The following is a 12,504-nucleotide window of genomic DNA, read 5'->3' as shown; positions in this document are numbered from 1 at the left end:
TCTAAAGTACACCAATAAGAAGAAGAGACTTGCTTGGGACAAGAAACACGAGCAATGGACATTAGCCCGGTGGAAATCTGTCCTTTGGTCTGATGAGTCTAAATGTGATTTTAGGGGATCAAAAAAACTGATAAATAATGTGTTGTGTCATTTTGGAGTCATTGTATTGTAAATAAGAATAGAACATGCTTCTAAACACTTCTACATTTTAATGTGGATTCTACCATGATTACAGATAATCCTGAATTAATCGTGAATAATGAGGTGCTAACATTTATGACAGCAAATTTAATTTCACAAAAACACATTTTTTTTGTCTTTTGAGCTTCTAGTCAGGAAATCTATGCAGCCAACTCAATCACTTTTTATAGCTTCTGGACAGTATACAGCGTTCCTCACTGAGTTCCCAGAACCTTGTAGTCATGGCAGATAATATTCAAATTTTGGGGGATTTCAATATTCACATGGAAAAGTCCACAGACCCACTCCAAAAAGCATTCGGAGCCATCATCGACTGGGTTTTGTCCAACGTGTCTCCTGACCTACGTATTGCCACAGTCATACCCTGGATCTAGTTTTGTCCCGTGGAATAAATATTGTGGATCTAAATGTTTTTCCTCATAATCCTGGACTATCGGACCACCATTGCAATCGCATCAAATAATCTGCTCAGACCTCAACCAAGGATTATCAGAAGGCCAGCAATAAATCCTCGGACAACCCAAAGATTCCTAGATGCCTTTCCAGACTCCCTCCACCTACCCAAGGATGCTGGACTACAAAAAACAATTAACCACCTAACTGAGGATCTTAATTTAACCTTGCGTAATACCCTAAAACTAAAATTCCTTTGTCACAAGAAATGTACATTGCAGACAACAAGAGTCTGCACAAAACTGCCAGGATCTAGGATCAATGGAGACACTCAAGTGTTTTAATCCTGTATCTCTCAACACGTTCACGAAAATAGTCATGGCCTCTAAAACATCCAGCTGCCTACTGGACCCTATTCCAACTAAACTACTGAAATTCCCTACCCCGGAAGCCATTGTTTCAGACATAAGGAAGTGGATTGCGGCAAATGTTTTGCTTTTAAACTCGGACAAAACAGAGATACTAGTTCTAGGTCCCAAGAAACAAAGGGATCTGCTGTTTGATCTGACAATTAATATTGATGGTTGTACAGTCGTCTCAAATAAAACTAAACAACCTCGGCATTATTCCGGACACTGACCTCTTTGGACAAACAATAATATTTCTAAGGCAGCGTTGTTCCGTCTTCGTAACATTGCTAAAATCGGAACGGTTTTGTCCCAAAATTATGCAGAAAAGCTAATCCATGCTTTTGTCACTTCTAGATTAAACTGCTACAATGATCTACTCTCCGGCTACCCGGATAAAGCACTAAATTAACTTCAGTAAGTGCTAAATATAGCTGCTGGAATCTTGACTAGAACCAAAGAATGGGATCATATTATTCCAGTGTTAGCGTCTTTACCCTGTCTTTCTTTTAAGGCTAGGGCTGATTTCAAGGTTTTACTGCTAACCTACAAAGCGTTACATGGACTTGCGCCTAATTATCTCTCCAATTTGGTCCTGCCGTACATACCTATACGTACGCTACGGTCACAATACGCAGGCCTCCTTATTGTCTCTAGAATTTCTAACCAAACAGCAGGAGGCAGGGCATTCTTCTATAGAGCTCCATTTTGATGGAATGGTCTGCAGACCATGTCTTGACATTTAAGTCTTTACTGAAAACTCATCTCTTTAGTAGGTCCTATGATTGAGTGTAGTTGAACGGCAAGGCACTGAACGGCAAGGCACTGAAATGACGAGCCACCCTTGCTGTTTCTGCCTGGCCGGCTCCCCTGTCTCCACTCTGATTCTCTGCCTCTGACCCTATTACAGGGGCTGAGTCACTGGCTTACAAGTACTCTTCCATGCCCGCTAGGACGGGTGCATCACGTCGTGACAGGCTTCTTTGCGCTACAGTATATTCGACTTGAATGGGTTGAGTCACTGACTTGATCTTCCTGCACAGTCTTGCTCTCCCTCGGGCTTGTGCAGTGGAGGAGCTCTTCGAGGGCTATACTCAGACTTGTCTCAGGCTAGTAAGTTGGGGGTCTGTTGATATCCCTTTAGTGGTGTTGGGGCTGTGCTTCGGCAAAGTGGGTGGGGTAATATCTTGCCTGGTTGTCCCTATCCGGGGGTATTTTCAGATGGGGTCACAGTGTCCTCTGACCCCCCTTTCTCAGCCTCCAAAATCTATGCTGCAATAGTCTATGTACCGGGGGGGGGGGGCTACAGTCAGTCTGTCCTATTTGGTGAAATTCTCCTGTCTTATCTGGTGTCCTTTGTGAACTTAAATATGTTCCCTCTAATTCTCTCTCTCCCTCCCCTCCTGGAGGACCTGAGCCCTAGGACCATGCCTCAGGACTACCTGGCCTGATGACTCTTGGCTGTCCCCAGTCCAGCTGGTCGTGCTGCTGCTTCTACCTATGGCAGAACAGTTGGAACCCTGACCTGTTCACCGGATGTACTACCTTGTCCCGGACCTGCTGCCTTTGAGTCTCCCTCCCTTGCTCTCTCTCTCCCTCCCTCTATACCGCACCTGCTGTCTCGACCTATGCTCGGTTATGAAAAGCCAACTGACATTTACTCCTGAGGTGCTGACCTGTCGAACCCTCTTACAACCCCTGTGATTGTTATTTGACCCTATGAACGTCATCTATAAACATTTGAACATCTTTAAGAACGATCTGGCCTAAATGGCCATGTACTCTTTATAATCTGTACCCGGCACAGCCAGACGAGGACTGGTCACCCCTCAGAGCCTGGCTCCTCTCTAGGTTTATTCCTGGGTTCCAGCCTTTCTAGGGAGTTTTTCCTTTTTCATTGTATTTAACGTTTATTTAACTAGGCAAGTCAATTTTTTATTTACTATGACTGCCTACAAATTTCCTAGCCACCTTGCTTCTACATCTCCATTGATTGCTGTTTAGGGTTTTAGGCTGGGTTTCTGTATAAGCACTTTGTGATCTGCTGATGTAAAACGGGCTATATGAATACATTTGCTTGCTTGCTTGATTGATTGATTGATGAGTGAGAGAGTTACAGACAAACAAATATCATATCCCCAAGACATGCTAACCTCTCGCCATTACAAAAAAACAGGAAAGATTAGCCTTTCTTTTTGGTGGGGGGGATATGATATTTGTGTGTCTAACTTATTCACTCATCATTATACGATTCATTTACATGCATAATCATGGTGGCATCCACATTAATGTAGAAACATATTATACTCTTATTTACAATAAAAGTGACTCCAAAATGACACAATACATTATTCACCATTCATTTCTATTGGACACAAAATAATCTGAAACATAAAGCAAAACGTAAATGCATCCAACACATTTGTAGAGTCACAAGCTCTAAATGGTTCATCCGATATGGATGAAACTACCATCAAATTAAAGCTGACCGTCTGTACTTTAACTTCCTAGTCATTGTTTGATTTCAAATCCAAACCTTTGGAGTATATAGCCAAAAAAATAAAAAATGCTTCACTGTCCCAATAATTATGGAGGACACCCTATGTGGTGTGTATCTTGATTTATGGTTGTGCACCACCGTGAGTAAAGCACTCTGCTTTTCAAATCTTGTATGAGTTTCTCAATTCTCCCACAGTCATATCTGGCAAAACTAACTGTACCACCCTCTAACTCCAATGCCTACTGATGATGTGTATTGTCTAACTAAACTAAACTACCCTGGTCCTACCTGTTGAATAGCCCTGGTAGGACCACACCTTTTATTCAGTCTGTCAGTGGGACATCAGGGCTGTATTGTATAGTTAAACCCTGTTTCTCTCCCACATTCTGTAACTCACACTCTAACCCCTCTGGCACTATAGAGTTTAAAGATCCCATGACTCACTGCCAGCATCGATTCCACAGCCATGGCTCTGTTCCATTGTACTATGTGTACATGGTCAGGACTGGTTTCTGCGGTTTCTGTTTATGCCCCACAGCTATTGGCTTGCCTGGCCACACCCTACCTGACCCAGAAAGGACCTGACTATAAGTCTAAAGAGGCACCTTTGTTCTGCAACTGTATGTAGGTAAAATAGAACACATGTTTTTAAAGAGTATCAATGTTTGAGTCTAAGTTATAGTTCAGCTGTAATAGTTCTCAATCTAGGTTCTGTTTTTAGGCTTTATTTCAATTCATTCAAATACTGTCAAAGGGATTACTACTAATTACTGTATTCAGGGTTATGTTATAGCTTTTATAGCGACGAGTCACATTCATTTAATGAGTCACATTCTGAAGTAATAGATGGGCAGTTGATTACACACAATGGTACTATTGACAGTTATTAGTATTTCAATCATTTTAATTATGGTGTTGCTTACAGTACCTCATCATTTTATACATGGTATCACACACATGCAGTTGATGAAAGCTACATTTAAGAAATATATATATTTCACTTTTATTTAACCAGGTAAGCTAGTTGAGAACTGCGACCTGGCCAAGATAAAGCAAAGCAGTGCGACACAAATAACATCACAGAGTTACACATGGAATAAGCAAACATACAGTCAATAATACAATAGAAAAAAGTATATATACAATGTGTGCAAATGAGGAATGACAAGGGAGGAAAATAAATAACAATACGGGGATGAGGTAGTTGGATGGGCTATTTACAGATGAGCTATGTACATGTGCAGTGATCTGTAAGCTGCTCTGACAGCTCGTGCTTAAAGCTAGTTAGGGAGATATGAGTCTCCAGCTTCAGTGATTTTTGCAGTTCGTTCCAGTCATTGGCAGCAGAGAACTGGAAGGAAAGGTGGCCAAAGGAGGAATTGGCTTTGGGGATGCCCAGTGAAATATACCTCCTGGAGCGCGTGCTACGGCTGGGTGCTGCTATGGTGACCAGTGAGCTGAGATAAGGTGGGGCTTTACCTAGCAAAGACGTATAGATGACCTGGAGCCAGTGGGTTTGGCGACGAGTATGAAGCGAGGCATATTTACAGCATATTTGTCGCAGCGGTGGGTAGCGGTGGGTAGTATATGGGGCTTTGGTGACAAAACGGATTGCACTGTGATAGACTGCATCCAATTAGCTGAGTAGAGTGGTGGAGGCTATTTTGTAAATGACATCGCTGAAGTCAAGGATCGGTAGGATAGTCAGTTTTATGAGGGTATGTTTGGCAGCATGAGTGAAGGATGCTTTGTTGCGAAATAGGAAGCCGATTCTAGATTTAATTTTGGTTTGGAGATGCTTAATGTGAGTCTGAAAGGAGAGTTTACAGTCTAACCAGACACCTAAGTATTTGTAGTTGTCCACATGTTCTAAGTCAGAACCGTCCAGAGTAGTGATGCTGGACGGGCGGGCAGGTGTGGGCAGTGATCGGTTGTTGGTGAACCAGGCGAGGCAGTCATTTGAGAAACCAAGGCTGTTGAGTCTGCCGATAAGAATGTGGTGATTGACAGAGTCGAAAGTCTTGGCCAGGTCAATGAATACAGCTGCACAGTATTGTCTCTTATCGATGGCGGTTATGATATCGTTTAGGACCTTGAGCGTGGCTGAGGTGCACCCATGACCAGCTCGGAAACTGGATTGCATAGCGGAGAAGGTATGGTGGGATTCAAAATGGTCGGTGATCTGTTTGTTAACTTGGCTTTCGAAGACCATAGAAAGGATAGATATAGGATAGGACAGATATAGGTCTGTAGCAGTTTGGGTCTAGTGTGTCTCCACCTTTGAAGAGGGGGATGACCGCTGCAGCTTTCCAATCTTTGGGAATCTCAGACGATCAGAAAAAGAGAGGTTGAACAGGCTAGTAATAGGCGTTGCAACAATTGTGGCAGATCATTGTAGAAAGAGAGGGTCCAGATTGTCTAGCCCGGCTGATTTGCAGGGGTCCAGATTTTGCAGTTCTTTCAGAACATCAGCTATCTGGATTTGGGTGAAAGGAAAATGGGGGAGGCTTGGGCAAGTTGCTGTGGGGAATGTAGGGCTGTTAACTGGGGTAGGGGTAGCCTGGTGGTAAGCATGGCCAGCCGTAGAAAAATGCTTATTGAAATTCTCAATTATCACGGATTTTTGGTGGTTCCTAGCCTCAGTGCAGTGGGCAGCTGGGAGGAGGTGCTCTTATTCTCCATGAACTTTCCAGTGTCCCAGAACTTTTTTGAGTTTGTGCTACAGGATGCAAATTTCAACACAATCATGAAGTGGAACGACATTTATTGGATATTTCAAACTTTTTTAACAAATCAAAAACGGAAAAATTGGCCGTGCAAAATTATTCAGCCCCTTTACTTTCAGTGCAGCAAACTCTCTCCAGAAGTTCAGTGAGGATCTCTGAATGATCCAATGTTGACCTAAATGACTAATGATGATAAATACAATCCACCTGTGTGTAATCAAGTCTCCGTATAAATGCACCTGCACTGTGACAGTCTCAGAGGTCCGTTAAAAGCACAGAGAGCATCATGAAGAACAAGGAACACACCAGGCAGGTCCGAGATACTGTTGTGAAGAAGTTTAAAGCCGGATTTGGATACAAAAATATTTCCCAAGCTTTAAACATCCCAAGGAGCACTGTGCAAGCGATAATATTGAAATGGAAGGAGTATCAGACCACTGCAAATCTACCAAGACCTGGCCGTCCCTCTAAACTTTCAGCTCATACAAGGAGAAGACTGATCAGAGATGCAGCCAAGAGGCCCATGATCACTCTGGATGAACTGTAGAGATCTACAGCTGAGGTGGGAGACTCTGTCCATAGGACAACAATCAGTCGTATATTGCACAAATCTGGCCTTTATGGAAGAGTGGCAAGAAGAAAGCCATTTCTTAAAGATATCCATAAAAAGTGTCGTTTAAAGTTTGCCACAAGCCACCTGGGAGACACACCAAACATGTGGAAGAAGGTGCTCTGGTCAGATGAAACCAAAATTGAACTTTTTGGCAACAATGCAAAACGTTATGTTTGGCGTAAAAGCAACACAGCTGAACACACCATCCCCACTGTCAAACATGGTGGTGGCAGCATCATGGTTTGGGCCTGCTTTTCTTCAGCAGGGACATGGAAGATGGTTAAAATTGATGGGAAGATGGATGGAGCCAAATACAGGACCATTCTGGAAGAAAACCTGATGGAGTCTGCAAAAGACCTGAGACTGGGACCGAGATTTGTCTTCCAACAAGACAATGATCCAAAACATAAAGCAAAATCTACAATGGAATGGTTAAAAAATAAACATATCCAAGTGTTAGAATGGCCAAGTCAAAGTCCAGACCTGAATCCAATCGAGAATCTGTGGAAAGAACTGAAAACTGCTGTTCACAAATGCTCTCCATCCAACCTCACTGAGCTCGAGCTGTTTTGCAAGGAGGAATGGGAAAAAATGTCAGTCTCTCGATGTGCAAAACTGATAGAGACATACCCCAAGCGACTTACAGCTGTAAAGGTATGTAATCGCAGCAAAAGGTGGCGCTACAAAGTATTAACTTAAGGGGGCTGAATAATTTTGCACGCCCAATTTTTCAGTTTTTGATTTGTTAAAAAAGTTTGAAATATCCAATAAATGTCGTTCCACTTCATGACTATGTCCCACTTGTTGTTGATTCTTCACAAAAAAATACAGTTTTATATCTTTATGTTTGAAGCTTGAAATGTGGCAAAAGGTTGCAAAGTTCAAGGGGGCCGAATACTTTCGCAAGGCACTGTATATTGGTTCCTAAATTCCCTGAAAAGTTGCATATCGCAGGGGCTGTTCGATGCTAATGCAGTACACCACAGGATGTTTTTGTGCTGGTCAAGGGCAGTCAGGTCTGGAGTGAACCATGAGCTATATCTATTCCTGTTTCTACATTTTTTGAATGGGTCTTTTAAAGAATAACCAGGCATCCTCTATTGACGGAATGAGGTCAATGTCCTTCCAGGATACCCGGGCCAGGTGGATTAGAAAGGCATGCTTGCTGAAGTGTTTTAGGGAGCGTTTGACAGTGATGAGGGGTGGTCGTTTGACCGCAGACCCATTACGGACGCAGGGAATGAGGCAGTGATCGCTGAGATCCTGGTTGAAGACAGCAGAGGGGTATTTGGAGGGCATGTTGGTTAGGATGATATCTATGAGGGTGCCCATGTTTACGGATTTGGGGTTGTACCTGGTAGGTTCATTGAGGCAATTTGTGTGAGATTGAGGGCATCAAGCTTAGATTGTAGGATGGCCGGGGTGTTAAGCATGTCCCAGCACAAGCTCTGAAGATAGATGAGGGGAATCAGTTCACATATGGTGTCCAGAGCACAGCTGAGGGCAGAAGGTGGTCTGTAGCAAGCGGCAACGGTGAGAGACTTGTTTCTGGATAGGTGGATTTTTACAAGTAGAAGCTCAAATTGTTTGGGCACAGACCTGGATAATAAGACAGAACTCTGCAGGCTAGAGGAGTAGGATAAGTGTATGGCTAAAGGCTATAACAGAGAGTAAATGGAGCAGGTTTCTGGGCACGGTAGAATAGATTCAAGGCATAATGTACAGACAGAGGTATGGTAGGATGTGAATACAGTTGAGGTAAACCTATGCATTGAGTGACGATGAGAGAGATATTGTCTCTAGAAACATCATTTAAACCGAGTGATGTCACCACATGTGTGGGAGGTGGAACTAAAGGGTAAATTAAGGCGTATTGAGCAGTGCTAGAGGCTCTACAGTGAAATAAGGCAATAATTACTAACCAAAACAGCAATGGACAAGGCATATTGACAGTAGGGAGAGGCATGTGTCATAGGGGTCTAGTGAGTGGCTCATGCGGGCCGGAGACACGGCGATTCTGGCAGCTAGCGGGCCGGGGCTAGCAAGCTAGCAGATGGGCCTTAGAGAGACGTCAAGACGGAAGAAGTCAGTTGTAGCCCCCTATTGCTGTAACGTCGGCAGACCAGTTGTCGTGGATCAGCAGGGTTCCATGTGGTGAAAGGGTCCAGGCCAATTGGCAAAATAGGTATAGTGGCCAAAGAATTTGTCCGATGGGCCTCTTAAGCTAACAGTCCGATATGCTCCAGACAGCTAGCGGGCCGAGGCTAGTAGGCTAGCAGATGGGCATTCAGGGGACGTCGAGATGGAGGAGCCAGTTGAAAAAAAACCTCGGTCGAATTACGTCGGTAGTCCAGTCGTGATGGGTCGGCCAGGGGTCCAGGCCAATAGGCAAAATGGGTATTGTAGCCCAAGGAGTGGCTGATGGTCCTCTTTGGCTAGCTGGGAAATGGGCTTAGCAAAGGCTAGCTCCAGGCTGTTTGGTTCTTGCTTCTGGACAGAGGCGTTAGCCAGGAGTGGCCACTCGAATAGCAGCTAGCTAGCAGTGATGATCCAGGTGAAAATATGGAGAAAAATAAGTCTGATTTGCTCTGGTTTGAGTCGCGCTATGCAAACTGGCGAGAGTTGGCCGGGCTAAAGGTAGCTGATGACCGCTAGCAGTGGCTAGCTGACTACTAGCTAGTAGCTAGTTAGCTGGCTAGCTTCTGTTGGGGGTTCCGGTTCGAAGTAAAGAAAATAGCAGATCCATACCACATTGGGTGAGCCTGATTGCTGGAGAGTATGTTAAAGTTGAGGTTAAGAAAAATACCAAAAATATATGCGAAGAAAATATATATAAAAAGATATATACACGATTTATACACGGGACACGACAAGACGAGGACAAAAGACGTCTGACTGCCACGCCCTCTTGGATAAATCTGGATGCAATGGAATGATGCCTCACATGCTGTTGTGTGCAAACAGAACTAGATAGCACTGTGAATGCGAATACAAATCTAAATTAAAATCAACAAGAAGCGAGTTCGAGCTCTATTCAATCTGTATTGCGGAGTTCAGTGTTACAGCGTGATTGAAATTGAATGGCAATGTTCTGGCGTTAGCAGAGACTGCACTCATGGTAAACGCTGCAAATGTTGGCTCAATCGGAAATGACCTTTTCATTTCTATTGGTCAATCTGTAACGCTTCAGCAATACAGATTGAATAGAACCCTTTCAGTTAAACATACAATAAAGCTTAGCATAAGGGTTTCAGATAAACTTGCTACAGAGTACAACATATTGACTCAAACAAATATGGAACACACAGATCTTCCCACAAGCATTGTTTGCTTTGGTGCCACATTAGGTAATACACTCTATCCTTCATTAGAATGTACCACTGTTGGAACACCGACAGGAGTTTTTATATGGTTGAACATTGACTTCCATATGTCTTTCTGTTTGTATAATGATACTTGAGATGGGATGTCTTTTATGATAAAGACATTCACGATAAAGACAGTCATGACAGAGACAGTAAAGATAAAGACAGTAAAGATAAAGACAGTCATGACAGAGACAGTCATGATAAAGACAGCCGTGATAAAGACAGCCGTGACAAAGACAGCCATGATAAAGACAGTCGTGATAAAGACAGCCGTGACAAAGACAGCCGTGATAAAGACAGCTGTGATAAAGACAGCCGTGATAAAGACAGCCGTGACAAAGACAGCCGTGACAAAGACAGCCGTGACAAAGACAGCCGTGACAAAGACAGCCATGATAAAGACAGTCGTGATAAAGACAGCCGTGATAAAGACTGTCATGATAAACACAGTGAAGATAAAGACTGTCATGATAATGATAGTCATGATAAAGACAGTCATGCTTGAACTGCTATAAGCCAGGGGAGAAAGTGAATGTAAGTTATTAATTAACATTGGTATAGATTATCAGGTTATGGACATACTGTAGTTGTATGTAGGGCTGTGGCGGTCCTGACATTTTGTCAGTCGGTTAATGTCGGTCAAAAGACTGCCAGGCTCATGGTAATTAACCATTCATTAACATAAACACATATAGCATCTCCAGGCCTCCATGGATACAAGCTGTTGAACATCTACGTTTCAACATATATATACATAAATCAATTGAATATAAACCACACAATAAATCCATTATTTATTTTAGGCAGATCCAAAGAAACATGATATGAAGAATCTTTTTTTCAGAAGAACAGAATATGAGTTGGCCTACTGTATGTTATCTGGCTATGCGCCTTAGCCTAGGCTGTAGGCTTGCTCATTTAGCAGACAAGATATCCTTATAAGTCCCATGCAATTATTTTATATTATATGATTTTAGTAAGAAGAATATAATTTAACTTAGTTGAATAAAATAGAAAGGATATTTTTCCCATTCCGGAGTCAGAGTGCACATATGAAGTGACTAAGTTGAGCTTGATGAGTGATCATTTGAAACAGGCCTTATATGCTAGATTTAGAGTTATTTGGCAACTTCAATTGTGAATGAGACAAACCATAGAACGCCTTAGAAATCAAAAGATGTGGGCTAGGCTCTGTTCCTTGCCTCAGGCTGCACACGCTGTTCTCTCATCAAATGATCATATTTTCACCCATCAGACTGTTGCCTTTCCTAATATTTACAATTTGTTTTGATTTAGAACGGCCTATTATCAAATGGGCAGGAACAGGTGCAATACAAAAAAGACATGTAATCCATATACAATCAAATAGAGAATGGAGGCAACTTTCCCACAAGTTCCTTTCACTCATTTTGAGTAGGCTACTCCAGTTGTTGTTGCCATGCAACAGGTGATATTCTGCCCAAACTATGTATGCCATAGGCTCTCCTACCCTGTTGCTTAATTTGGGAATTCAAGTGAAATCTGTTTGGGAACATCGATAGTAACATGTTTTCACAGCGAAACATATTTAATTCAACTGTTGAGAGCCCGTCTCCCTGGGCGCTGGAGAAAGGAATGAAGAAGAGCAGAGAGGAGATGGAAATGTACGGTGGTGAGATAGATAAAAGTAATGTCAGCCTATTAATTATGAAAATATAAAAACATGCCCTATTACTAGGCTACTCAAAATCAAATACAAATGCACTATAATTGTAGGCTAACTCTGAATCGGTTTAATTTAGGCAAGACCAATTATGCACCAAAGATATCTTAAATTTGTGTTTTTCTGCCTCGTGTAATATGTGGTAGGCTATGTATTGAATAATAGCACAATCATTATTTTAATTCAGGTATTTCTTCAGGCTTGGGCTCTAATATAGGCCTATGCATAAACTTTAATATGCATAAGGGATTTTGTATTAATCATCACCTTAGAAATCATTATCCATTTCGTTGTGTTAAACTTTGAAACCACATCCACAACGACCATGTTTTCCACTCAGTTTCAACCTGTTGTTGAACTTTTTTCTTCATATTGATCAATCAAAGCACATACTGTTTTGATTGTGTTTGATGTGATTTTCGATCGCATTTGCATTGATGTCAGAGTGGTTAGAGGGACAATGGAGCTTTGAGTGCCAGGCCATTAGGACCTGATGGAGGGATAATTGAGCTCTGAGTACCAGGCCATTAGGACCTGGTGGAGGGACAATAGATCTCTGAGTACCAGGCCATTAGGACCTGGTGGAGGGACAAT

At 42.5% G+C, this 12,504-nt stretch overlaps 1 long non-coding RNA gene across 1 annotated transcript; it reads left to right on the top strand.

The window, feature by feature from the left end:
* Positions 1-1,992: 1,992 nt before the first annotated feature.
* LOC149975718 (uncharacterized) lies at positions 1,993-3,338 on the top strand. Its single transcript, XR_016487734.1, has 2 exons — positions 1,993-2,114; positions 2,411-3,338. It is a non-coding gene; the product is annotated as an uncharacterized LOC149975718 (long non-coding RNA).
* Positions 3,339-12,504: the final 9,166 nt, after the last annotated feature.

The sequence above is a fragment of the Oncorhynchus mykiss genome, chromosome 17 (assembly GCF_057628025.1).
Source record: "Oncorhynchus mykiss isolate SJ-2025 chromosome 17, ASM5762802v1, whole genome shotgun sequence".
NCBI classification, from domain to species: Eukaryota; Metazoa; Chordata; class Actinopteri; order Salmoniformes; family Salmonidae; genus Oncorhynchus; species Oncorhynchus mykiss.
Note: the sequence above shows the minus strand (reverse complement) of the source record. Positions and strands in the feature narration are given on the sequence as shown.